This window comes from Engystomops pustulosus, chromosome 4 (assembly GCF_040894005.1).
Source record: "Engystomops pustulosus chromosome 4, aEngPut4.maternal, whole genome shotgun sequence".
In the NCBI taxonomy this organism is placed as follows: Eukaryota; Metazoa; Chordata; class Amphibia; order Anura; family Leptodactylidae; genus Engystomops; species Engystomops pustulosus.
In genome coordinates, this window is record NC_092414.1 from 212,821,749 (window position 1) to 212,849,478 (window position 27,730).

The following is a 27,730-nucleotide window of genomic DNA, read 5'->3' on the forward strand; positions in this document are numbered from 1 at the left end:
CCATGTTTGGTTTTATGCTACCACTGTAGCTCCATTTATGGCTGTGTGCTTCTGTATAGTTCAATATACGTATGGCTTTGAACTGCCACTGTAGCTTTATGCATGGTAATGTACTGTGGCTGTAGATCTATATTTAAAATGAATTACAAAGAGTCTCCATGTAGGAGAATATAACAAAAGCAACAGGAGAGCTACTGCGTAACATTGATTTTCTTCTTCTACCTAGACCACCATGTCAGCTTTTTCCAGCCACAACTAGTCCCTACAGATTTAACAACACAGATATTTTCGGATCCTCACTTTATTATCTCCTCCACCTTCCTAACATAAACTTAACACTATTATCTACTCCGTTAGAGAACACTACTACCAGAGAAGTGAGTACAGCCATAGGGACCCCACTGTAGCCAGTATATTAACAATACTTCTTTTTCATTGTAAAACTGGAGTCCTTAACAGGAATCACTGTATTTTCACCCTAATGGCAGCCCTAGTTGTGTGCAGTTGTGTACAGTGTTTTACTTTATTTGGGCAGTGACATCCTTTGAAGAGTCTTTTTACAAGTTTACTGTATGTTAAGTACCTCAAAAAAGTAAGCACACCCCTACACCTTTGTGAAATGTTTTATTTTATCTTATATTTAAGAACACCCGACTTACAGACAAACCCCTAGTTACAGACTGACCTCTGGAGGTTGGTAATTTACTCTACTTTAGCCCTAGGCCACAATAAACATCTACAACAAATATTAAAGGTGTCTGCAGTTGAGCTTTATTGTTAATCCTGGTTCTTATGACTATCCAACATTTTTCAAATGTAATTGTCACAGACACCAAAACAAAAATTTGTCTGGAGTTACAAAGATAAAATATACAGTTCCGACTTACATACAAATTCAACCTAAGAACAGAATTACAGAACCTATCTTGTACGTAATCCCGGGGACCGCCTGTATATCTAAGCTGCTGGCAACAAAGTTGAGTTAAAATTTTGTAATTATTTTTTTTTTACGGTTATTTTGAGGACAAACAAAAGAAGGTATTTCCAGAAGTGTAAGACATGCACTCACTTTTGTGAGATACTGTACACCAAAGACTCTTCCTTGGGTGTAACCAATATCTATTCGCTGAAAATCAATGAAGACATGAACTATCATTTTTTTGTTATCTCTTGTGTCATAAAATAAACTGCAGACATAAAGAAAAGGAAAAACTGGAAGGCAAAGGTTGGCAGGATATACTCAGGAGAACTCTCTTACAGATGCTCATTAATGCCTTGGATATAGTTCTGGGAACAATTACATGAAGGGTACCTACCTCTCCATTTTTGGACTGGGACAACCAAACATGAATGCCGCAGTATATGCGGCCCTGATATTTCTTACACTTCTGGGAGCTGGTAAGTCGTTTTCCCTCCTTTGTAATATACTTATTTGTGTGAATGTATTTGAGATACAAAGACAATGCCATGGAGAATCCTAAAGGGTTTTTTTTTAGGAATTTTTGGAAAAACCCCTAAGGTCCTAGGGGAGAAGATGACAAAAAATACTGGTCTATCATGGACTGGGTGTGTGCAATCTACAGGCAGGGCCCGGGTTATGTACAAGATAGGGTCCGGAGGTTTGTTCTTAAGTTGAATTTGTGTGTAAGTCGAAACTGTATATTTTATAATTGAAGTTCTAGACAATTTTTTTTTGTCCCAGTGACAATTGGAGTTTCAAAATTTTTTGCTGTAATGGGACCAAGGATTATCCATAAAGCTTCATTACAGACACTTTACAGCTGATTATTGTAGCCTGGGACAATAGTAACATCAAGAGAGTTCACCAGAGGTCACCGGGGGCAGAGGGGTACGTCTTTAACTAGGGGTCATCTGTAAGTTGGGTGTCCTTCAGTAGGGGACCGCCTGTAGTCTTAATCTAAAGTGAGATGAAGCTGGGGTAGATTTACACCAAATTGCACCAAAATTACGGTAGCTTAAAATAATTATAATAAAATAATAATCTGCTCTGAACTTTTTGGAAGTAGAATACGAAAAGTGTCTCAATGTAAGACAATTAGACAGGAACTAGATAATAAATCTTTCATATCGCCAATCGTTATCGGTCTACCTCCTATTAGTTGACTTAGTTTATGCCAGAAAATTTTGCCAAAATTCTGGTGCATTACTGAAATAGTTTTGTCGCATGGACTTTTTCCTGTGAAGCAAAACCCCCCTTTTTCGATGCCCATTTTGTCATAGTAGTCGTAAAAGTGTCTTATGAATGTGGGGCAGATAAATTGGTGCAAATTATAACCGATTTCTGCCATAAACAAATTGATAAATCTGCCCCAATGGGGCTCATTTACTTACCCGTCCCGTTGACGCCACCAATCCGGAATGTCCGATGGGGATCCGGAGCTACCGTGATTCACTAAGATCGTGCGTCCAATTTCCTGCATGTGTCGCTTCCCCCACTGAGGTCCGCCGGAGTTCACCTTCTTCTTCCCGATGCATGTGAGTGCTTGACCTTGCGACACAATTTCATTTTTAAATTCTGCGGTTTGCCCGAATCAATCGGGTTGTCTGATGGCCATGCCCCCCCATTTGTGTCACATGAAAGCCAGCGCCGATGCGCCACAATCCGATCGCGTGTGCCAAAAAACCAAGGGCAATTCAGGGCAAAACGGGAAAATTCGGGAAACCCGATGAAAATGCGTCTGATGGACCCTTAGTAAATGTGCCCCAATGTGTCTTTTGAAGGAAAGTTGAATAAAGCTGCGCTGAAATTAACAAATGTATATCCACGTAATTCCAATGAGGGAGAATGGATAATGTAGGAACCGCAGAACATTCCGAATATTAAAAGAGTTTGAACATTCATCACTATCCAGGACAAACATTGGATCTAATGAGAGGCTTCAGGGAATTTTTTAAGGTTGAATTAATTCAAAGGGCTTCTTACTCTTTGGGATCGGAGTAATGGAAAGATATATTGAAGCTGTGTAATGCGGCAACATGTCCTTGCGTTCATCGACCTCCTAAGTTCTCTGGATATATCAGGGTTTTGTAAGTGTTTTTGGTTTTGATAGTAAAGGATTATTGGATCTTGTCTTTACGACTTGTTAAAAAACTTTTGTTGAAGTAGAACCTCAAGGGTTGAGTGTTTCTACAACAACGTAAAAAAAATGTTGGTTGCTGCATTGGAATATTTCTCATCAAGAACAATTGTAGGTAAGTGACCTATGAGATCAGTTCCCTCCTATATTCACCCGTTCACCATATATCACTTGGTGAGGACGTGGGGGAAAGTCTGTCCCATAGGGGCCAGAAAGGAACAGAAGGGGTAAAAATTGTATAAGTGGTATAACTTCTGTATTTTTCTGTTTGAGGGCTTATTTTTTGTGAGAGGAGTCGTTCTTTCCGGTTGTATTATTTTGGTTCTCATAACTTTCTTTGATAACTTTTTAGAACATTTCTTGTGAAGGAATTTGATGAAAATTCGCCTTTTTTGGTCATTTTCTTTATGGCGCTCATCGTACGGGTCCAATTATGTTTCAAATTTCTTGTACAGATTGTTACGAATGTGGCGATACCAACTAAGAGGGGATTATTTTGGTTTTTTTTATTGATTTCATATTAGGAATTTTCTATGGATGGGAGGAGTTTTAGGGACTTTAACTTTATTTATTTTAAAAATGTCTTCACTTTTTAAAAAAAACTTTTTTACATTTTTTTAAAACTTGGAAGTGAACAAGCAATGTTCTGATCACTTGTTTAGGTCCACATCATTGCACTACAATAGTTACAGTCAGGTCCATCCAGAAAGCAGAGCGTGACATATTCAAGCATCGGGCAGCCCCGGGGTGCATCGGAATTATCGGATCCCCAGTAAATGGTTCGGGGGTCCGATCCAGGGGGGTAGAAGTACCTGCATTCTACTTGTAATCCACAGTCATGCTTGACTGCTGCACTCAAGGGGTTAACACCCACAATCGGAATGATTTCTGATCGTGTGCGTAATAAGAGCTGTAATATGACAGATGACACCCAGAGTTTCTGGCGCTGGACCCACTTGTGAGCCGGTGCCAGGAGCCTGATGTAATAGTACTGCACGGGTCAGCAGGTCACCACCACCACCCAGTAATATTACGTCCCACTTCGAGAAGCTGTTAATAAAGTTACATTTATAGGTTATATGTGGTCAAAACTGTACTATTTATCCCCTTGCTGCCGATGACCTATTTCCATTTTACTATACAGTTTTTACTCAACTTTTTGTTATTTTTCAGTGCACAGAGCTGTGAATGTAAATGTAAAATTGACAAAAAACAAACAAACAATTTTTTCTTGTGGGCTTCTTTTATGGCTCTCACTATATGCTCCAAATGCCACCTCACCTCTACCTTTTGGGTCGGTACAATCACAGTTTCTTATAGGTTTAAAAAAAAAAGAAAACCTTTCCAAAAAGGTTTTTGTTTTGTTTTTGTTTTTTTTAACAAATTCTGAGGCCAATAACTTTTTCATACTTTGGTGTGCGGTCCTTTGTGAGGTGTCAATTTTTGCCGGGTGAGCTGTAATATTCATCACTACCAATTTTTTTTAGCTTTGTTTAGACTAATTTTTGGCAAAATGGCGAAATGTGTGTTTTTTCCGTTACAGCATTTGATTTCAGAAATAACTAAATTTATATATTTTGTGGATCAATTTTTGGATGTGGCGGTACCTAACAGGTGGTCCCCAGGTTACATACAAGATCGGTTCCATAGGTTTGTTCTTAAGTTGAATTTATATGTAAGTCGAAACTGTATATTTTATAATTGTAGATCCAAACAAAAAAATAATTTGTCCCAGTGACAACTGGAGTTTCAACATTTTTTGGTGTAATAGGAACAAGGATTATCAATAAAGCTTCATTACAGACACCTTACAGCTGATCATTGCAGCCTGGGACTATAGTAACATCCAGAGAGGTCACCAGAGGTCACAGGGGGCAGAGAGGGCCGTCTTTAACTAGGGGTAGTCTGTAAATCAGGTGACCTTAAGTAGGGGACCGCCTGTATTTAAAGAAAACAATATTTTTTTTAACTTTTTTATATATATATATATATTTTTTTTTTTGCTATATTTTTTAGGGCACTTGTCCCCTCTGGGGACTGATACTTCATACAATGTATGGTAATAATACTATATTGCGAACGTATTGGGGATGTATATAAAGCCGCAAATTTACATTATATATTACATTATATACTTCCCCCAACAGTTGTCTACGGCGATAGTTGTTCTCACCATACCGTGCCATGACCACAAAAAAAATAGAGCCTGTTCTATCTTCTGGCTGTAAGCACGGTTTTCGCCACTATTCTCTATGAAGAGGGGAGGGACAAGCAGCGCTCGCTTCTCCTCCTCTCGAGTGCACCCGTCATTGTGCCCCGCCCCCGGACTGTAGCCGTGTGGCCATATGTTCTAGCTGTAAAAGATTGCATTACAGATCCTTCGATGATGGCCATGGCTCCCTTGGCAAGGGTACCGGCAGTCAAAGTAACTGGTAGGCTTCTTCCAATGGTGCCACAAGTGCAGCGTCATTTAGGTTCTGCCATCTTAAACAGTTGACGACCTCAATCAGTGCCACTACCAATCACAGATGTTGGCTACATAATGCAACTAACACCCGCAACCTTTGAAGATAGCACAGTTCCCTCCAGTTCCCTCCATTAATTATCAACTGATATGTGACAAGTTACATTACACGTCATTAAAGTGTCAACAGGTGTCACAAAAAACAAACCCTCATACAGCATAAAAATAGACCTGGACCTGGAGAGGACCTTTCAACCTGTTCCATTACAGAGAGATTGTTCATGCTAAATATATTTAAAGGATTTTGAGTTTTCTTGACCCCTTGATATTTTCTACATGAGTCAGATTTACGAGTGAGAGATGCTAGATGTAGATGTCTCATACACACTGAGAGAGATTTATTAAGACACAAGTTTATAGCGCCAGTCTTAAAACTCCCCCATCGGCGATCCAGCGCCCATATAGCTAAGCGTAGCTTACAATGCTAAGAGACTCCGCCAGTTCCGGTCTTTAGACCAGATCTGAACTGGTGGAATTTGTTTCTACAGTCTCCTCCGGTGAGCGGCCAGGCATGCACGGCCCACCTTGCATCCGCACCGACACACCCGTAGTGGCATGCAGGTTGAAGAAACTCCGAAACCGGCAGGGAGAGGGGGATTCATATGGTTTCTCAGCCAGATTAGCACTCTGGATTCTTAATTTTTTTTTGTCTAGAAAGTAGGTGTAACTTTTTCTCTGGGCAATTATTTAACATGGCCTCTGAAGCATGTGGATGGAGATTTTTTTTGACAAAAATGTTAACATTTTTGAAATCTGTAGCTGATAAATTCCACAAGAAAGCCAACACGTGTGTAATACATGGCTCCTATTTTAGCACACATCTGCAGGCTTCCTTCAGTGATCAACATACTTGTGAGTTCTAGTGGAGGGAGGAGACAAAATCTCCACGTGATGTGGGAGGAGAAGGAAACTTGTGGATGTGCGCAAAACTTTGAGGTGAACACAGATCCTTGGGGGGATTGCTCACATATTCACAAACCTACCTGGGGTGGAAAAGCATGATGATGGAGCAGACTGTAGACCTAGGAGGTGCTTGGGACCTACAGAGAACAAAAGTTGCCTATTTTTAGAAAGTTCCTACAGATTCCATCAAAATGTTAATAATGCAAAAAAAATGGTTTTATGTGGATCCGGCATTGAGCTCTCCATTGATGGAATCTTGTTATCCCTTATCCTCTTACGTTGCATGTGACTGTATGTAGAGTTGTTCACTGATGATGTGTAGGGAAAATAAAATGTAACTTTTATTAATCTTCTCATTACAAAAACATCCATTAGATTTCAACAAAAACCCAAAGGTGTTCGACCCAAAAATACCACCAAACTGAAGAGAACGTGACCCATAGGAGCAGAGCTTCTGTCTTTGGAGAGATTAGTCCTCCCTCATGCTCCACAGCCTCCTAAATGCCTAAACGTTCACACAAAGACGAAGATAGAGGGCAGAGCTGATTGTCTATATACACAGAGACTAGTTCACTGGGCACATAACACACTGCAGCTGGATCTGGATTCACACTGAACTGACTGAAAGATCTGTTGGCGTGCTGACTCTGACCCTCTCCTAGATAAATTCTACGCAACATGTCTTATCCTTGCGGATTATCATCAGGGGTTACTTTAGAACAGACACACACTCAAGGACCTGCATTGGTAACAGCAGTGAACCCGAGCCATGGGTTCTATAGGAGTCTAAACCCTTAGTACCTCCCCTTGTGGCTGTATCTAGAGGGCCCAAAGTGCGAGCTGTATTATTATCAGAACTAATAGTCACTAATAGCAACTATGGGTGCCACCATATTGGTGCTGAGCACTGTCCCTGTAACGCCCCCCAGTGATGTCGTCCAGGGGCAGGGTATAATAGGGAACAAAAAAGACCTGAAAAAAGTGCCTTCTCCATGTCCTCGCATAAATAGCTTATCCCCAAAATGTTTATATAAAACTTTTGGCATTAGTGGTTAAAATGCTAAGTTATATTAAAGTTTACCTGGCTCCCTACCAGCTTGTGTCCCTGGGCGTGTTCATCACGAAGCTGAGATCCTGCCACTCCTCTGGGAAAACACTTGACATCCCTAAGTTTAAAAAAAAACCTATCCCTCCTCACAGTCATTTCTAGGTAAGCCCATGTCTGGCACTAGAGGTTGTATTGAGTGCAGGGTTGCTACAAGCTGGGTTTGTGTACTCGGCTCACTGACTAGAAACCCCGTGCTGGATGCAGCGCATGCGCAGATAGTGGTGGCTGTATCCACTGTATCTCCGAAGGAGGAGGGGGCAAGGAGTGACTGGGAGCTGGGAGGGTTTTCATTTTCAAACTCAGGGATGACAAGCATTTTCCTACAGGAGGGGCAGGGTCTCAGCTCCGTAATGAACATGCCTCAGGGACACAGGACACAAGCTGGTAGGGAGCCAGGTAAACCTTAATATAACTTAGTGTTTTAACCACTAAAGCCAGAAGTTTTATGAAAACAGTTTGGGGATAAGCTACTTATTTCTGTGGGGACAAGGTGGAGGCTAAGAAATGGTGCCTGGTGATTACCTTTAAAAAGATAAATATCTACAGTTCCCAAAATTTATTAAAATATAAAAAATAATAATCCCATAAATACTGTTAAATGTTAAAGTGTAGACCAGGTCTCAGTTCTTTGCTATAGTGACCACCGATTTTCCCCCCACTGGTCACCCCCCGCAGCCGCTTTACGCCTGGACATGCCCAAAGGGGTGTGCGGCTTGGAGAAGCCGGAAAACTGGAAAGGAGGGGAATGTTCTTTCTCTGCAAGAAAACTGGTAGTAGGAATAGTGAATCCCTACCATAACTGCTAAGCAAAGCGATTAGGTTGAGAACTTTCTCAGCTGAACCCAAACCATAATTATTAACAATTTAACCTTTGTTCACTTTTAAGTTACTTTCCTGTAGGTGGAAGCTGAAGTTGGGGTCCATAATAAATACTTAAGCAGATAAGGAGAAAGGTAGGGAGGATCAGAGGCAGAGTATGTCGTTGAGCATGGAAGCCTCTCTCTGATAAGATATACTGTACTTTACTGTTCTTAGACAACCAGCCCTTGGGTTATGTACCAGACAGTTTATGTAAGTTTATTTTGTGTAAGTGTACTCCAGAGAACATTTTTCTTTGTACTTGTCACAATTAGAGATGAGCGAACATACTCGTCCGAGCTTGATGCTCGTTCGAGCATTAGCGTACTCGAAACTGCTCGTTGCTCGGACGAGTATTTCGCCCGCTCGAGAAAATGGCATCTCCCGCCGTTGTGATTTTTGGCGGCCAGAAACAGAGCCAATCACAAGCCAGGAGACTCTGCACTCCACCCAGCATGACGTGGTACCCTTACACGTAGATAGCAGTGGTTGGCTGGCCAGATCAGGTGACCCTGGAATAGACTAGCCGCTGCCCGCGCTGCTCGGATCATTCTGTGTCTGGATGCCGCTAGGGAGAGAGCTGCTGCTGGTCAGGGAAAGCGTTAGGGTGTTCTATTAGAATAGTGTTAGGCAGGAGTGATTCTACAAGAACCCAACAGCCCTTCTTAGGCCTACAATAGCGTTATATTTTCCTTTTTTTTATTTGCTTGTGGCTGGGCTTGCTGGCACTAGTAGTGCAGCTAGTACCATATTGTGAAGAATTTGCAGGGAGACTTGCGAACGTTATATTCAGCTCTTAGTGACACACACATCTCAAAAACCAAAGTGGGACAATTTATTAGGGGTTTGATTGAATTAGGCACAGTCTGACGATTTTTTTTTTCAAAACTTAAAGTGACTTAAAATCCAGTTCTTGTGTGCTGTTAGAAACTAGGCATACAAGAACCCAACCGACTTTCTTAGGCCTGCAATAGCGTTATATACTCGTGTATAAGCCGAGTTTTTCAGCACAAAAAATGTGCTGAAAAACGTCCCCTCGGCTTATACAGTCAGTCAGCCAGTCAAAATTACTTAAAAAAATAATAAACTGCAGGGCGCCGCCATTGTTTTTTCCCCCGGGCGGCGCCTAGCCTGACGTCAGCAGCGGCGCGTCATACTAGGTGCCGGCCCGGGAGAGAGCAATGGCGGCGCCCCGCAGAAGAAGGAAGACGGGTGCAGAAGCCTAAAGACAAGCGGCGCAGACATCGGGGAACAGCACTGCACATCGGGGCCACGGAGGATGAGTATATAAGTTTATTTCTTTTTTTTATGCTGGGGTGGCTGTATACTACACAGGGCAGGCTGTATACTACACAGGGCAGGCTGTATACTACTGGGGCAGGCTGGGCTGGGCTGTATACTACATGAGGCAGGCTGGGGTGCTGTATACTACTGGGGGCAGGCTGTATACTACTGGGGGCAGGCTGTATACTACTGGGGGCAAGTTGTATACTACTGGGGGCAGGCTGAGGTGGCTGTATACTACTGGGGGCAGGCTGTATACTACTGGGGGATGCTGTATACTATTGGGGGATGCTGTATACTACTGGGGGATGCTGTATACTACATGGGGCTAGCTGTGTACTACATGGGGCTTGCTGTATACTACATGGGGCTGGCTGTCTACTACTGGGGGCAAGATGGGCTGGCTGTATACTACTGGGGGCAGGCTGTATAATACTGGATGCAGGCTGGGGTGGCTGTATACTACTGGGGGCAGGCTGTATACTATAGGGGGCTGGTTGGCTGTATACTGGGGGGCTGTGACCAATGCATTTCCCACCCTCGGCTTATACTCGAGTCAATAGGTTTTCCCAGTTTTTGGTGGTAAAATTAGGGGCTTCTGCTTATACTCGGGTCGGCTTATACTCGAGTATATACGGTATATATATTGTTGATTTGCATGTGGCTGGCCTTGCTGGCACTAGTAGTGCAGCTAGTACCATATTGTGAGGAATTTGCAGAGAGACTTGGGAACTTTCTATTTAGCTCTTTGTGACACACACATCTCAAACACCTAAGTGGGACAATTTATTAGAGGTTTGATTGAATTAGGCACAGTCTGTTGATTTTTTTTTTTACTTTTATTTTTTTTTATAACTCAAAGTTATCAGGCACAGCACAAAATCCAGTTGTGTGCTGTCAGTGTAGGTTAGAAACTAGCCATAGCAATAGGATAGCATCGTTTTGTAAAAAAAAAAAAAAAAAAACACAAAAAAACACAAATAAAACAAAAAAATCCAAAAAAATTTACAGTTTACACTTTAATTTTGAAAATGTTGAACCCGAGGGCTAGGGGTAGAGGATGAGGGCATGGACGTGGGTGTCCAACTACTGCAGGGGTCAGAGGCCGTGGTCCTGGGCGGGGTGAGACACCACCTGCTGATTAGGGAGCAGGGGAACGCCGCAGAGCTACACTCCCTAGGTTCATGTCTCAAGTTACTGGGACTCGTGGTAGAGCACTGTTGAGGCCAGAACAGTGCGAAGAGGTGATGTCGTGGATTGCGGACAATGCTTCTAGCCATTTGTCCACCAGTCAGTCTTCCACGCAGTCCACCCATATCACCGAAATCAGCACTCCTCCACCTCAGCCTCCTTCCCTCCAGTCTGCCCCCTCCCACGAAAATTTGGCATTTGAACCGGCATACTCTGAGGAACTGTTTTCTGGACCCTTCCCACAGTCACAAACCACTTGTCCGGTTGCTGCTGAGCAATTTTCCGATGCCCAGGTTTTCCACCGGTCGCAGTCTGTGGGTGATGATGACATTATTGACGTAGTGGAAGAAGTGTGTAAAGAGGTGTCCGACGATGAGGAGACACGGTTGTCAGACAGTGGTGAAGATGTTATCAGGGCAGGAAGTCCGAGGGAGGAGCAGACTGAGGGATCGGAGGATGATGAGGTGACAGACCCAAGCTGGGTTGATAGGCCGGGTGAACACAGTGCTTCTGAGACGGAGGAGAGTCCTCGACCAGAACAGGTTGGAAGAGGCAGTGGTGGGGCCAGATGGAGAGGCAGGGCCAGAGCTGGTGCATCAGCGCCAAATGTTTCACGTAGTCAAGCTCCCGTGGCGAGGGCTAGATTTTCAGAAGTCTGGAGGTTCTTTAAAGAAACACCGGATGACCGACGGACTGTGGTGTGCAACCTGTGCCAAACCAGGATCAGCAGGGGTTCCACCACTACTAGCTTAACTACCACCAGTATGCGCAGGCATATGAATGCTAAACACCCCACTCAATGGCACCAAGCCTGTTCACCTCCGGCCGGGCACACCACTGCTCCTTCCCCTGTGTCATCTGCTGCCTCTGCTAGTCAGCTCTTTGCCCAAACACCTCCCGTGCGAAAACCACATCTTCGCCTCCACGATCCTCCACAGCATCCACCAGCGTTCAGCTCTCCATACCCCAGAAGCTGGAGTGCAAAAGGAAGTATAGTGCAACCAGGGCCGGCGCTATGGGTAGGCAAAGGTAATTGCCCTGAAAGAGGAGAATCTCTTCTTTCAAATGAATCTTGAATTGTGTTTCTAGGTGCTATGGATCCACAGATATTCAGGTTTAAAGTGAGAATATCAGGTGCCATTTTTATATATAAAAATCACTCCCAACGGCAGTTCAACAGTTATTATCTCCATTTTCCTAAAACTTAGAAACACAAGTTTAGATTCATATAAAAGAGGAGATTCTCTTCTTTCATAGGAAATAAAAAGTGAGGTTCTATGTGTCACAGAGCCAGAGATACAGTCCCCTGAAGTGTAGCCCCCTCCAGATTCTTAGCCATCAGACTGCAGGGAGAATTTGCTGCACACAGGAGCTGCTGCACCTCACATATAATGGAAATATTCACTTTATATCTTACTACATTTTGAGAAGGAATAATGTCAACTAATGTTTATGTTTTTAACCCTTCTCTATGCAGAACTATCTAAGAACACACTTTCTCTCTTATTCCCTTTTATTTTGTGATAGTTTTTTGTTGTTGGGAAAATTGTCTGATACAATGAACATTCGATCCTCTTCGCCTAATGTCGCTATTATATATTAACACCGCAACCCAGAAAATGTCCATAAAGTTATATGTAACACCTAAAACCCGCACATGTTCTGGAATAAAGTTTTTATTTCCCATCATCCTCCATTATTTACACCTATGTTATGACGTTCTCACTCTCATTCTTATGAAGCGCGGAGGGTTCTGTTATTGTGCGGCTAATACTTTGGCGACATCTAAAAGTGACTTTATTATCTCATTAGCTTGGTTTATGCAGTAAGAAAAGGTCCAAGCAGCACTATCAAAACAGAAAATGGGTAAACAAAAATAGAAAGCGGGTGCACGCCTAAGAGGGCCGGGCATCAGGTCCTTCAATTATAAAGACAAAGGAAAAAAAAGGCAGCACACCAGATTGTAGTGAAAAAATACCTCAGTGGATTTATTCCATGTGAAAGAGCAACGTTTCGGCTCCAAACAGTGAGCCTTTCTCAAGCTTGGTTTATGGATATATGGTTATTTATTTGGGTAACCATTGTGTAAGGAACATACAATGATACATCTGTGTGAATTTTCTGCAGTTCCATTTGCTGCATATTTTGGTGAATACAGTATATTGGTGTGGGGTATGTATGATCTCCTCACATCTTACTGTTTTAGGAAAGTATTTTCCTTATATAAGTATCTGGATTTGTACATATTTTAGAGGAAATTTTGAATGTTAATTGCCAAATGAATCGCCTGGTTGTTGGATTTCAAAAATATATAGGTTTAATGGCGCCTTTACTTTTTATTCTGTTTTATTGATATATTTTGCAGGTTGTGACTGTAAAAATTTCAAGCTGAAAAGAAGATATCTAGTTATTACAGTTTTAGTGATATTATGTGGATCTATTCATGTGAACATATCAATATGGGACATTTGTGAACTCTACACGTGTCCATCTATTACATTTAGGAGATGTGAAGGTAAATAGTTTCTGTTTGGAGCACATTTTTTGCTCCCTTGTTGATAGCCAAAGCACCCTTAGGTCTGTTTCTCAGCGCATATCGGAGGAGGTGGAGGAGGATGAGGAGGAAGAGGAGGAGAATGTTGGCGAGACACAAGAGGGGACCATTGTTCAGTCCTTCACTGTTGAGCGTGTATGGGCAGAAGAAGAGGAATTGGAGGAGTTGGAGGAGGAGGAAATGGACAGTCAGGCCAGTGAGGGGAGCGAATTCTTACGCGTTGGTACTCTGGCGCATATGGCAGATTTCATGCTAGGCTGCCTATCCCGTGACCCTCGCGTTCAAAGAATTTATTCCAGCACCGATTACTGGGTATTCACTCTCCTGGACCCACGGTACAAGCAAAATCTTTCCACTCTCATCCCTGGAGAGGAAAGGAGTGTGAGAATGCATGAATACCAGCAGGCCCTGGTGCACAAGCTGAAACAGTATTTCCCTTCTGACAGCGCTAGCGGCAGAGTGCGTAGTTCTGCGGGACAAGTAGCGAGGGAGAGTAGGCGAGCAGGCAGCTTGTCCAGCACTGGCAGGGGTACGCTTTACAAGGCCTTTGCCAGTTTTATGTCACCCCAGCAAGACACTGTCACCTGTCCCCAGTCTCGGCAGAGTAGGGCTGATCTTTACAGAAAGATGGTGAGGGAGTACGTAGCTGACCATACCATCGTCCTAAATGATCACACAGCTCCCTACAACTACTGGGTTTCAAAGCTGGACATGTGGCACGAACTGGCGCTGTACGCCTTGGAGGTTCTTGCCTGCCCTGCCGCTAGCGTGTTGTCCGAGCAGGTTTACAGTGCAGCTGGTGGCATCATCACCGATAAGCGAACACGCCTGTCGACTGACAGCGCTGACAGGCTGACGCTTATCAAGATGAATAAAGCCTGGATTTCTCAGGATTTCCATTCTCCACCAGGTGAAGGAAGCTCAACCTGAATAATGTATGCACTCCTCCTCCTCATTGTCCTCCTTCTCCTCCTCTTTGTACACTAAGGCAGAGGAAACTGGCTATTTTTTGCCAGGGCCAACTGGCTCTAGCTATAGTACTCTATGTATTTAATTTTTCTGGAGGGCCACCTACCCGGTCCTCTGTTTTAAACAATTTTTTGGAGTGCCACATACAGGCACTCAATCTATTTAATTTTTCTGGAGGGCCACCTACCTGCTCCTCTGGTTTGAAAACTTTTTTGGACTGCCACATAGAGGCACTCAATCTATTTAATTTTTCTGGAGGACCACCTACCTGCTCCTCTGGTTTGAAAACTTTTTTGGACTGCCACATACAGGCACTATCCAAATTAAATTGTCTCCATAGCAGCCTCCACACATCGTCTTTTTAGCTGCCTCCACACGTTGTCTCCATTGCTACCTCCACACGTCATCTCCATAGCTGCCTCCAAAAGTCGTCCATATAGCTGCCTCCATACATGGTCTCCTTATCAAACGAACTGTGTCAGGCAGAATTTTGGGTTGTTTTCTTGGCTTCCACATCAAACTTGTTAACTTTGTCGCCACCCTGCTGTGTAATCCACAAAATTAACTGGCAAACTTTTATCATTTACCGATATTATTTCAGCGCTTCTTGCGCATCTGTTTACATTCCCCTCACCCGCCATAACCCAAACTTATAAGAACACTACTACACTTGATCTTATACAAAAGATTCTTAGAAGTGCTATTTGGGGAGGAGTCGAGAGACAGGGGCTTGGACAGGCGAAAGCTCGCCTGGCAGCGGACCGCCAGCTCCATCCCAAGATCCAACTAACATAGTTTTAACTGCAGCACCTTTAATCTACTACTAGTTCACTGCCTCCATACATCGTCCCCTTATCAAACGAGCTGTGTCAGGCAGAATTTTCAGGTGTTTCACCAGATACATAGTGGAACTCGGCCCATCTGTCGCCGCCATGCTGGAGACCTGAAGTTGCAATCAAAGCAGCGCAATATGAATGCCCCATACTGTCGCTCTTAATCATGGAAGTCGTCTCCATGGCTGCCTCCACATGTGGTCCCCTTATCAAACAAGCTGTGTCAGGCTCATTTTTCGAGTGTTTCACCAGATACGTTATGGAACTTGGTCACTATGTCGCCACCATGCTGTGTTATCGACTAAATATACCGTCAACCTTTTGAGCGCTTCTTGCTCACCTCCTTTGGTTCCTCTCTGCCACCCATTGGTTTGAAGCCTGAGTCCATTAAGGGTATGTCGCCCTGCCACTCTCTAGCCTGCCGCTGCTGCCGTTGCCTCTGCATAGTCCCCTATAGTGTCAGGGTCAATTATTGCATGTTTTAGATGCTATCTAGCCTCATTCGGTAACTCTGTCATGGCCATGCTGTTGCCCATAATTTTGGCATAATGGTGCGATTAAGCAGCCTCAGAGGCATCCATGCGTGCTGCCCCTGCTGTTTCCTGTCCATTTCCTTGGTGTTTCCATCCTTTTCTGAGGTTTCCAGGTGTTTGGCCAAGCTTCCCTGTGCAGAGCCTTGGTCTCCTTGAAAAATGCTCGAGTCTCCCATTGACTTCAATGGGGCTCGTTATTCGAGACGAGCACTCGAGCATCGGGAAAAGTTTGTCTCGAATAACGAGCACCCGAGCATTTTAGTGCTCGCTCATCTCTAGTCACAATTTTAATTATTTTGGTAGCCATGGGAACAAGGATTAACAATAAACCTTCACGACACCTTTGAACTCAGTTGACCATTGCAGCTTAATGATCAGTACCAGCTTCAGTAGGGCTTCACCAGAGACCACAGTGGGCATAGAGGTCCGTCTGTAACTAGGAGTCGTCTCTAAGTCTGGTGGGCCTGAACTCACCCGTATTACTGATTAATGCCTAGTTTGTTCACAGTAACTATTTACTTTCAATACATTTTTATTGGAAGATTTTCCATATGCAACATAATCCAACAAATCTTCATAACGCAATGCAGAAATACCATAAAATGTGTCTTCAGCATCTTTAGGCATACACATTAGGTACAATAATCACACATATGTACGATATTGGTGCCGAAGTTGGAGAGGTTACAAAAGTGAGACTACAGAGGAAGCCAGGTGGTTGCATACAAGAAATGTAGAACGTCCAAGGAAACCTGTAGGATGAGGTCCAAAGTAGACATGTTTGATTGATCAGAACTGGGGGACATTAGAAGCAGTTAACGTGGGAAGTGCTACAACCTGAACACTTTAATAGTATAGATGAAAGGAAGGGATCAGTCATAATTTAGGAGTAAGAGGGGGGGTTATCAAAGATTCCAATCCAGGAATGAATCATGTATTCACCTACTACAGGAGATGGCAACAACAGAGAAAGAGGACCATGCAGGCATGTAAAGGGGTGAGGGAGGAATTGGCGTCACTAGGTGGAATTATGGAGAAAGGAGTCTGTTGAGGTGCATCTCCAACCAGATGCCCCAGAGTGGTTTTTGAGGGCGCAGATTTGTTCATAAGTTTTGTGAAGGGAGGATAAGACCTCCTCAAATTGTGGGATTTCAGTTGTTTTCCAGTATCTGGTGAGGACTAACTCAACAAGGGTTTTCGGTGCACGCGATCGGATTTTTGCGCAATCTCGACGACTTTCATGTGACTCAAATCGGGGGCATGGCCGTCGGACAACCCGACTGATTCGGACTAAGTGATTCGGACTAAATTCAAATTGTGTCGCAAGACATGCACTCACATACACCGGGAAGAAGAAGGTGAACTCCGGCGGACCTGAGCGAGGAAGCGACACATGCAGGATCTCAGGCGCACGATCTTGTTGAATCGCGGCAGAGTTCATCCTCGTCGGACAACGCACCTTGGGGATCGCGCAGGGACCGGGTAAGTAAATGTGCCCCAGTGTGTTGCTTTTCATAATGGCTGTGGAAGATATGAGAAAAGAGCGGCTGTTTTACTCGGCGAGTGTCTCTTTCAACCAAATGGGTCTTTTGGGTGCAGAAGATTTCACTCCTCTGAGACAAATAGTTGGGAAACCCGACAGAATTGCGGTCCGCGGACCCTTAGTAAATGTGCCCCAATGTCTCTTTCCACATATAAGAGCATAACAATTAAACAGTGCTTCCTATCAGGGAGACTACCTAGAGGAAAGCTGATATAGCTGACTGCTGTTGGGGGAAAGGATACCGCCTAAGCCAAGCAAGATCTATGCACGCTTCAAGGTGGTCCACAGATGGTCAATGCTTGGATGTGAATCTCTTCCAGTTCTGAAGAAGAGGTCACCCGTCTTCCAGAGAGGTGATTAGATGAGTAGTGTTATCTTTTTGGATGATCATCTATACTGGAAACCCGCATCTGTATGTGGTTTTTGTGATCCCTTAGAGCAGTGGTGGCGAACCAGGTGCCACAGGTGGCACTCAGAGCCCTCTCTGTGGGCACCCAGGCAATCACCAATGACAACGCAAGGTATCTTCCCAGACAGCCCGGGACTTGCCATGCTCAGTGCTATTATGAAGCAAGAGAGCTGCCAGAGACTACAGGAGGAATTGGAATGGATGGGCAGATCTGCATTATCATTGTAGCTCCACCCCTGACGATTCTTCCTGTTCAGGGGACCCGGAATTTGTCATCATTCTTTCTACTGTATTGGAGTTCTCAGGATACTGATATGGTTGAAAGCTATGAAAGAGAAGGAAACTATAAGTTTACTGCTTGAATTGCCATATTGGCACTTTGCGATAAACAAGTGTAATCGGCATGAGCTCTCTTCTCTGATAAAGAACGGCCGCAGAAAGCAACTGGAATGGAAAGGGCAAGACTCCTATGTTTCTGACCGCAGCCCTGATTTTATCTTTGACCTGAAAAAAGTGTAATCAAGCCAATACATGTCTGGGGGCAAAGTCTGGGAGGAGAGAGACGGTCCGGGCACCCTGTGTACTCTGTCGATGATGAGGTCTGAGGTCTGAGGTCGGCAATAACACTTTGATGAGAACTTGGAGATAGGCCAGCAGATCTTGGGCAGCAATCTCTTCAATGGTTTTACCACCTGATCTGTCAGTTTAGCCTTCAAAGACTCACTTTTCACTTTTTAAAAATCTATTAACACCCAATAAAACCTATAAAAATTTGGTATCCCTGTGGTTGTAGAATAAATTAGAGATGCCTTTCAGAGCACACAGTGACGAAAAAACAGAACAAGAAATGGTGCAAATACATTTTTTTGTCAATTTTACCCCGTTTTGCATTATATTTCCACCTCCCAGTACACGGGATGGAGTATAAAATACCGTCAATGGGAAGTACAATTTGTTACAAGCCCCCATAAAGCTCTATTTACAGAAAAAATAAAAAAGTTATTGATTTTTAAAAATGGGGAGCGATAAACAGAAAGTTAAATGGAAAAAGCCCAAAAAGTTGCATGAGAATTTGGTTATGTTTTGAAACGAAATCCAAAGACTCCATCTTTGATTGCATGTTAAGGGAACATTACGTTTCGAACGCATTAACTAAAGGCCAAGGAAATGCAATGTTACCTGAACATGTGACTGTAGGTGGAGTCTTGCAACCAAAAACCGGGCTCTGCAAACGTTCCATGGCGCTCCTTCCCTTCCTCACTAGCCTTGTGCCCTGACAGCGGGTTACATCCACATGTGAGGTATCCTCTCACTCGGAAGAAACTGCACAATATGTTCATAGACGCATTTTCTACAGTTATTCAGTTTATGTTGTTAAATTTTAGGGCTATTGAACATAATAATGATAAATATTAGTAAATTCCAAATAAAACCTTCAAGTTCTGTAACATACATAAAGGGTTAACAAGCTTCCTTCCTGCTGTATTGAATAGTTTGAGGAGTGAAGTTAATATAATGGATAAAGGGGTTTTCCCATGAAGGAAAATTCTCTAATTTCAACCCCCTAATGATGTTTACACAATAAAGATAATTTTTAAACCCTTTATTTACAATTTTACTTTTATTGCTGTTTTATCTCCTATCACTCAGTGATGTAAGATTCCAGAGTATGAGTGGGGATTCTTTAACCAGATACATTCCCCCTGTAATTCACAAAAGTGCATTGTCCGTGTATAATGCACTGTGCCGCAATTCACTTGTGCGCACCATATCCTGCATGTGTCGCTTCCCTGATCAGGTCCGACAAAGTTCACCTTCTTCTTCCTGGTGCATGTAAGTGCTTGATCTTGCGACACAATTTGAAAGTTAAATCCCTCAGTCAGTCCGAATCAGTCGGATCGGCCCACCCCCTAATTTTGTGTTGCATGGAAGCAGCGCAGCTGCACCACGAAAAGGATCATGTGTGCCAAAATCCCAGCACAGACACTACGTAAATACCTGTGCAAGCCGTGCAATCACCGAAAAGGTGCAGTGTGTGACCATTAGTAAATAAGCCTCATTGAGGCACATTTGCTATGGGCCTTGCACGTTCTTTTAGGAATCATGCTTGTAAAGGTATTTAAGAAGTGTCTGCACCACAAATGAGTCTCACGTGACCTTTTTATGGTGCAGCTGCACTAGACATCATGCAACACAAATTAGGGGGCTCAATCAGACCGTACGCCATATTGATACAAAGTCCGTCGCATGCCCTATGTTAAAGATGTTCCCCAAAAAAGTTGGTGAAGTCTGTTGGGGCAAAGCAGGGGGCGCCAGATTCATGACTTCTGGCGCCTGTTCTGCGCAAATGTGGCGCACTCAGCATTATACACAGGCAGAGAACTTTTAGTGCAGTTTGCATCACTCTTAGTAAATGTGCCCCATTATGATCCCTCTGTGCTATGAGATGCTGTGAGCATAATGTGGTTAGATTATCAGGGTACAAGGTTTATATACACTTTCATTTACCTGCTGAACATTCACTAGTATCTGACACATAGAAAGAGAGATGAGGCAAACAGAGATGATGAGATCCATGAGATGCATATTACACACAATGACACAGTTAGCTCTCCTACATCTCTGCCCACGGCTAGATCTGATGTGCCTCCCTCCCCCGATAAATAACATATCTGCCTGTAATTTGTAGCATGATGTGCTGTTTGCTGCTAGGAAGTCAATGTGTATCAGTGTGAGCTCATCCTGGACTGCAGGGGGGTGGGGCTAGAGTGCAGCGAACAGAGAGAGAGAGAATGGGGCTCATTTACTAAGGGTTGCTCTGCTCACTTTCATCGGGACTTTTTTTGGGGATTACACGGCTTGCACAGGTATTTAGGAAGTGTCTGCGCTGGGATTTTGGTGTGCACAATCCTCTTCTTACGCGGCTGCGCTGGCTTCTATGTCACACAATTTAGGGGGCGTGCCATCAGACCGTCAGACTGATTCGCGGGATTTAACTTTCAAATTGTGTCGCAAGCCCAAGTATTTAGATGCACCACTAAAAAGAAGGTGAACTCTCTCGGACCTGAGCGGGGAAGCCACACATGCAGGATACCGGGCGCACGATCTTAGTGAATCACTGCACAGGGCATTATACACGGACAATGCACTTTGGGTGAACTCCTCGGACAGGTATGTAAATGAGCCCCAATATCTCAGTTCATGCACCATCAGACAGAAAACCAAGATGTCGTCCCCGACCCTAAGTCAGAAGTTACAGGGTCGTGTCTAGGGGCACCTGAAATTGTATCCAGCAGGACTGATAGAGACAGGTCGGACTTATATCTGTGAGATGCTGCATTTTTGTTAATAACAGTGATTAGAGAATGTGTTATTTTGTTATCATGAGTACCAAGAAACTTGTCTTCATGGGAGGAATAACCCTCTAAGTAAAACAGGGAATTACATCACTCATTGTCCTCTTATCTTTTAGGGTTTCCAGAGACGACTCAGATTCCTACGTCTTGGAGCACATCCAGTAAGTGCAGGACAAGTGCTGATGTTTGCTCTTATTATTATGTAATAGAAAACAAATCGATAAAGATCCAAGTTGAATGAAGAACATTTTACAACTATAATCTCAATGTAGGATCTTTCACTCTCAACAATTGTAGGAAAGAGACGATCTCTTGAGGTTATATTCCATTTGTATTACTAATAATCCTTAAGAGGGATCTCCCCATAGTATGGCTCAGTCTGTGAGTGTGCACTCAGTGAGGTGAGTGTCAGCCTGACACAGCAGCAGGAGCCTGACCACAGGCAAAATATCCTCATCTGCAGGTCACAGAGAGGGAGAAAGACCCCCACATCACCGAGGTGAGAGGCTAAGGACCCCCAAGTCACACTGTCTCCAGGAGCAGCTGGATGAATGTCCCAGTATAAGGGCCACGGCCTACACTAAGGAGACCAGAGAGTAGCCAGAGGAGCTTAGGCCCAGGCATAAGGGTCCAGAGGAGATAGAGAGCGGCCACAGGAATAGAGGAGCTCAGGCCCAGACATAAGGGTCCAGAGGAGATAGAGAGCGGCCCCAGGAATAGAGGAGCTCAGGCCCAGACATAAGGGTCCAGAGGAGATAGAGAGCGGCCCCAGGAATAGAGGAGCTCAGGCCCAGACATAAGGGTCCAGAGGAGATAGAGAGCGGCCACAGGAATAGAGGAGCTCAGGCCCAGACATAAGGGTCCAGAGGAGATAGAGAGCGGCCACAGGAATAGAGGGGCTCAGGCCCAGACATAAGGGTCCAGAGGAGATAGAGAGCACTGCCCTGGGAATAGAGGAGCTCAGGCCCAGACATAAGGGTCCAGAGGAGATAGAGAGGGGCTCAGGCCCAGACATAAGGGTCCAGAGGAGATAGAGAGCGGCCACAGGAATAGAGGAGCTCAGGCCCAGACATAAGGGTCCAGAGGAGATAGCGGCCCCAGGAATAGAGGGGCTCAGGCCCAGACATAAGGGTCCAGAGGAGATAGAGAGCACTGCCCCAGGAATAGAGGGGCTCAGGCCCAGACATAAGGGTCCAGAGGAGATAGAGAGCGGCCCCAGGAATAGAGGGGCTCAGGCCCAGACATAAGGGTCCAGAGGAGATAGAGAGCACTGCCCCAGGAATAGAGGGGCTTAGACCCAGACATAAGGGTCCAGAGGAGATAGAGAGCGGCCACAGGAATAGAGGAGCTCAGGCCCAGACATAAGGGTCCAGAGGAGATAGCGGCCCCAGGAATAGAGGAGCTTACACCCAGATATAAGGGTCCAGAGGAGATAGAGAGCACTGCCCCAGGAATAGAGGAGCTCAGGCCCAGACATAAGGGTCCAGAGGAGATAGCGGCCCCAGGAATAGAGGGGCTCAGGCCCAGACATAAGGGTCCAGAGGAGATAGAGAGCACTGCCCCAGGAATAGAGGAGCTCAGGCCCAGACATAAGGGTCCAGAGAAGATAGAGAGCACTGCCCCAGGAATAGAGGAGCTCAGACCCAGATATAAGGGTCCAGAGAAGATAGAGAGTGGCCACAGGGACAGGCGGTGCAGCAAGGGAGAGTTTTGGGGCTTGGATCTTAAAGATACAGAACTGTATTGGAACAAGTGTAAATGTGCCTCCGTTATATGGACGTTTGTAGCTTGAAGTAAACTGAGCCGTGATCTGGGCCTGCTGGATCATCGCTCCTGCCTCCTGGCTCTTATTTTCAACCTCAAGTGCACCCGATTTACTATCTATGGGCCAGGAGATTATAAGCCGGGTGTTTGCCCCGGGGGTAGTACCAATCCACACCCCCCCTCTAGTCGCTACAGCGAGAACCACATGGGCCAGCAGACCACAGAGATAGGTGGGATTAACCCGCTAGCCACTGTGACCCTACAGCTAGCAAGTCACCCCAAGAGGCAGACCGTCACTAAAGTCGACCACTATGGTGCACGCATTAACCCCTCAGCTGCCACCGTATGTAACAGGGGATGCTGCATCCGGCCTGTTCACGGCGCCCGCGAGCAAAGCAGTTATCCCACTCTAACAGCTAATGCACCTGTGTGACATCACATGACCATGGATAGATTTCTATTCACTGGAAATAAACAGAGAAGCTTCCTATAGCAGGACAGCAAGCAGAGATGTAGTAAACTGTGAGGAATTGATACAGAAAATATATTGGAAAATGTAATAACTTTTCCTTACACAAACAATATTGACTATTTGCTGAAAGTGGACAACCCAGACACACGACTTAGGCTACATTCACACTGCTGTATGGGGGGGCTTATCTACGGCTGACGTATATAAAATGTATCCACAGAAGGCAACGGGTGCACGTAAGGGAGTGGTACGGTGCAGCACAAGTGCAGCACCGTACCATTCTGTAGCCGGGAGAAAGATAGAACATGTCCTATCTTTCTCCGGAATACGGCACCGTGTGCCATATATCACTATGGAGATGTTCCGACGTGTGCCCGCCATGCTACGGTATGGCAGGCACACATTAGTGTGAATATAGCCTTACAGACACAGACAACTCCTAAATACTTAGGGGCACATTTACTTACCAGTCCCTGGTGCATACCCCGATCCAGAATGTCCAACTGGAATGCACTGTGCTGCGATTCACTAAGATCATGCGCCCGATATCCTGCATGTGTTGCTTCCCCACTCAGGTCCCCGGAGCTCACTTTCTTCTTCCTGGTGCATGTAAGTGCATTGTCTGGTGACACAATTTTAAAGTTAAATCCCGCGCTCAGTCCGAATCAGTCGGATCATCTGACGCCTACCCCCCGATTTCTGTCGGAAGAAAGTCGACGCAATTGCGCCACAATCAGATCGCGTGAGCTAAATCCCCTTATAAATTCCTGTCCCAGCCGTGCGAAACCTGAAAACGTTGGAATATCCGACGAAAGTGTGACGTGCCGACCCTTAGTAAATAAGCCCCATAGGGAACTCTCTACCCTCTGAGACAGGACCTCTCTGGATTTTGGTAAAACATTAATTTGTCTTGAGTTACACTTAGAAAATATAGATTTTCTAACTCGCATAGATATTGAATTTAACAATAAACCTACAGAACCCATCTTGTACGTAACCCGGGGACTCCCTGTACATTTCTATGCATCAGACTCTTCCCATGTGTCTCCTGCTTGTAAGAACTGACAGGGAGAAGTCTGCACAAGCAGGAGGCAGGATAACATAGATTTACTGTGATACTCCGCGGGGGGGGGGGGGGGGGGGGTGTTAGGACTTTCAGCCAGAAGATCAGAAAAACCAGATACCTAAAAGCAATTTACATGGAACACATAGGGGGTCATTTACTAAGGGCCCGAATCATGTTTTTCTGACGGGTTACACAAATATTTCCGATTTGCGCCGATTTTCCCTGAATTGCCCTGGGATTTTGGCGCACACGATTGGATTGTGTCCATCGGCGCCGGGTTGAACGCGACGGAAATTGGGGGCGTGGCCGTAAGAAAACCTGACGGATTCTGAAAAACCGCCGCATTTTAAAACAAAAAGTGTCACTTGACACGCGCTTACATGCACCCAAGATAGGACGGTGAACTCTGATGCAATCCGACGGACTTCAGGGCAGCAGCGCCACCTCGGGCGCACTGCCTTAGTGAATCGCCAGAAGACCCGAATCCGCCTCAGAGAACGCGCCGCTGGATCGCGAATGGACCGGGTAAGTAAATGACCCCCAATGGGGCAAATTTACCTACCCATCCGGAGGAGATCCCGAAAGTGCATTGTCCGTGTATAATGCCCTCTGCCGTGATTCACGAAGATCGTGCGCCCGATATCCTGCATGTGTCGCTTCCCTTCTCTGCTCCGACAGAGTTCACCTTCTTCTTCCTGGTGCATGTAAGTGCTTGATCTTGCGCCACAAATTGACTGTTAAATCCTGTGCTCAGTCCGAATCAGCCGGATCGCCCCCTGATTTGTGTTGCATGGTAGCAGCACACCACCGTCACAATCCGATCGAGTGCAACACAATCCTAGCGCAATACCCTGCTAAATCCCTGTCACAGTGGTGCAAATCCCGAAAATGTCGGGGAGTCCAACGGAAAAGCGATCTGCAGACCCATAGTAAATAAGCCCCAATGTGACAACCACTGATTGGAACAGGAATCCACGCTGTAGTCTACGTGGCATTGATTTCTTCTTTCAAGACTTGATATCTACATTAATAATTGAGCGGTCACTATGTGACATCATTACCAAAGTACATTGTGTAATGGATAAGAAAATATTGTGACTTGCATAATAACTTTTACGTATATCATGTTCTAGGGACTACAGAGGACACTACAAATGAGACGTACTCTACGACTGACACATCGGGTAAGTACCTAAAGCAGAGAATGTGCAGTAGCTTGGAAATCATACAAGATGTGGCAATTGCACCATTTTCCTTTACATTACACATATTTGATCAGTGAGGTCCATTGTATCAGAACCGCATATCTCTCAAAAATGGGTCTGACTTAGAATACCAGACACTGGCTCTACTAAGAGTACGGCACTGTGCTTGGTTAACAATGAAGAGAATGTGATGCTCCGATAAGATGATAAACATGGTATGAGGAGTTCAACCCCTCCCCCGCTGATTACAATTTGGTTGTCACAGAAGACCCATCACTATTTATTCTTTCACATAGTAATTCTGAAATGTTGCCGCCTCCTTCCTTGGACTGAGGCAAAAACCTCATGCACATGTTCTTACTGTCTATAAACTTTTTGAACTCAATTCCGACCATGGTGGAGTTTTCTGTCATCATGTATAGCAGACGAGTGGCACAACACTGCTTACTAATAGAAGTGGAAGTTGAATAGTGATAGTTGCTTAAAGCAAAGGTGTCACCAGAATTTTACCTCTAGCACCAGTTATACCTTCTGGTAATGGGATAAAGGTCCTCCCCATGTTGTTATGTCATTTTTTCTGTTATGTAAACAGAAGAGTCATATACTGAATAGAAGAGTCACATTCTCTCCAGCCTGCTAGTGAACCCCGCCTCCTTCTTCTAACTAGCATCTCAGTGTATCTTCAGATCTCAGTCCTCTTCCTGTCTTTACAATAACGCTGTCCCTCTCACGGCATGGTGTATCTAGCAGTGAGAACTGTGAAGGAAACTGTATATTTTCTCACCATTTCACATAACCACAATGGGCGGAGCCACACGCCAGTGGGTGGGGCCATAAGTGAAAAAGGCATAGTGGGGGGTGGATTATTGTGCCTGTTCTTGATGACAGGTTCCCTTCAACATTTCTGCATAACTAGAGGGTCAATGTTGTGTTTGTAAGTCTAATATGGACGTTACTAAATCCAATGATGGAAGATATGAGAGTGATTTATAGCTGGTATCCTTTGAAACAGTCTAGAGTTACAAACGAAAATCGATTTTAGAAATGAGCTTTATAAATACAATTGACCAACTTTCAACTATTTGGATGAACAGCAAAGAAGAACAACTGAGTATGAAATGTTGGTTGTGGCTTAGACACCAAAGAGTTACAAAACATTAAAAAGTAGAATGGTTCTATCCAAGAGCAAAAAAAGGAGACAAAAAGTTAGGAAATAAATGGGACGTTCCTAGGGATATAGTAAAATAGTTCACATGATCATAAGGAACCTAGAATACACAATCTAGACAAAGCATGAAAAGGTCTTCATTCAGCTTGCATCTTGTGGAGACAACCCTCCTTACATAAAGTTCTGAGTTAGGAATTGCTTGTATTTAATAAAATGATAATAAAGAGCTAAACAAAAGTAAATTATATTATTAACTCAATATGCAATAAGGCTAAACATTTCTTCATGTTTTTCTCACTACCGAAAAAATAGAAGGAGAATATGAAACTACAAGTGGGATACCAACATCGTTGTCTGCTGTACCAGAGGTTTCTGAAACAACAGAAGTCCAATCCACAGGTGCAGCAAGTAGCAGTCTACAAACTACTGGTACAGAAATGTCTACATTACAAACATTGATAACTGCAACTGTCTTGAAAACTACTATGCTGACTGAAATTCCAGACACATCAGCCACACTTGACAAGTCTACATTGAAAACTGAGACAACAGAAGCTGTAAAAAGTACTGGTACAGTGGAGGAAACAACCACAGTTGGCCCAACAACTTCACTAGAAACCACAGCAACACCGACAGAAGAAACAGGAGACAAGAGCACAATACATTCAACAACAACCATCATAACATCTACCTACAACACTGATGAGACTACTTCTGTAGGCCAAACTTCTTCGGACGCTTCAAAGCATGGCTCAACTACATCCATACCAACATCAACTGTGCTATCCACAATTACAGAGGAGGAAATATCCACAAGTGGGGTAGTAACATCATCCTCTGCTGCACCTGTGGTTTCTGAAACAACAGTTGTCCAATCCACAGGAGCAGCAAG